Here is a 1,749-nt window from a genome sequence, read left to right on the forward strand (position 1 = left end):
TAAAGCATATTATTTGCATATTATTTGGCATGGGTGGCTTGTTCTATGGTTTGTGCGTTCCCTCCGAGTTGATCAGAAAAAAGGTGGTGGTGTCAGGACAAAAAAAAAAATTGAACCAACTACAAAGTTTTCATTAAGAAAAAAGGAAAAGTAGAGAAAAGAATAGAAAAGAAAAGAAAAGAAAAAAAAGAAATGAAAAGAGCCCGGCAGGCATGGCTCAGTTGTTCAGCTTAAACCTAGGAACCAGGAGATTTCTATTCGATTCCCAGTCATGGCACATGCCCGGGTTACAGTCTTGATCCCCAGTAGGGTGCGTGCAGGAGGCAACCAATCTGTGATTCTCTGTCATCATTGATCTTTCTCCTTCTCTCCCTCTCCTTTCCCCTCTAAAATCAGTAAAACTATATAAAAAAATGAAAGAATAGTCATGGCACAGTAAAGTAGAGCATTGAGTCAATCCTATATAATAAAAGGCTAATGTGAAAATCGACCAAACTGCAGAATGATTCATCCTTATGACATGCACTGACCACCGGGGGAAGATACTCATGGCAGGAGCTGTCCACAGGTGGTCAGTGCACTCCCACAGGGGGAGCGCCGTTCAACCAAAAGCCAGGCTCACAGCTGCCGAGTACAAGGGGGTGGTGGGAGCCTCCAGGGCAGCACTAAAGCTAGCCTAAGCTGTCAGTTGGACATCCATCCAGGGGTCCCGGACTGTGAGAGGCCGCAGGGCTCACTGAAGGACGCCCCCAAGTGCATAAATTTTGTGCACTGAGCCACCAGTAATATTATCATAACTGTGTATGGTGTCAGAAGAGTATGAGATTAATTGCATGATTTCTTATTCCATTATATAATATCTAATCATTGGGCTGTACCTCTGAAATGAACCTAAGGTTGTATGTCAACTGTCATTTGAAAAATATTTTAAAAATTCTATAGAACCATGTTACCTTCACAGAGTCACATTACACTTCAAGTATGTTTTGTACAGTTTGTTTTAGAAGTGAGATCTAAAGATAAAAGAGAAAGAAAAGTTGATATTTATAAATTTGCAAAATAAACCAAAGGCAACCACAAACACAACCGTAAAAACCATAAAGATGAAAGCCGAGGTCAAATGCGTTTGGAGACCCGATCCCCTGTCTTTCGATACCAGGACCGAAGTGTTGAGAGTCTCTGAGAAGCTGTGGCTGTTGCTCCTTGGACAACGGAGGGGTCATGGCCCAGCTCCCGTCGAAGGTGCACCTCACCTCGCACCCCATCAGCTTGACTATCCGTGGGCACTCGGTGTATGAGGACGAGAATGATCGCACGTGGCTGCATGTCGACATGGACACAGAAGGTGACCGAAAAGTACGATTGCGCCAGGAAGACATCCCCAGTGGGCATATCTCACACACCACCAGTCTGCTGACCTTGACCACCATGCCTTGGCTGTGGACGCTCCACCCTGGCAACAAGTACATGGACTACCAGCACCGGTTCTGGCGCATCGTGCACCATGTCAAGGAGAATGGCGTGGAGGAAATGATCCTTGAGCTAATGGGAGACTCATAGGACACATGATGGGGTCCCTGGCTCTTGTCAACCTAAGCCCCAGTCCTGCTGGCCTGCCAGTGGGATGTGTATAATTCTGTTCACCTTTTTAATAAGCTCTGTTGTTCTATCTGCCACCCCCTGTGTGCGAGGGCACATTGATCTCTCTCTCTCTCTCTCTCTCTCTCTCTCTCTCTCTCTCTCTCTCTC

At 45.9% G+C, this 1,749-nt stretch overlaps 1 pseudogene; it reads left to right on the top strand.

Moving 5' to 3' along the window:
• The first annotated feature begins 1,221 nt into the window (after positions 1 to 1,221).
• On the top strand, positions 1,222 to 1,560 carry LOC106726010 (annotated as a pseudogene).
• The last annotated feature ends 189 nt before the right edge of the window (positions 1,561 to 1,749 follow it).

The sequence above is a fragment of the Myotis brandtii genome, unplaced genomic scaffold (assembly GCF_000412655.1).
Source record: "Myotis brandtii unplaced genomic scaffold, ASM41265v1 scaffold2121, whole genome shotgun sequence".
Classification (NCBI taxonomy): Eukaryota; Metazoa; Chordata; class Mammalia; order Chiroptera; family Vespertilionidae; genus Myotis; species Myotis brandtii.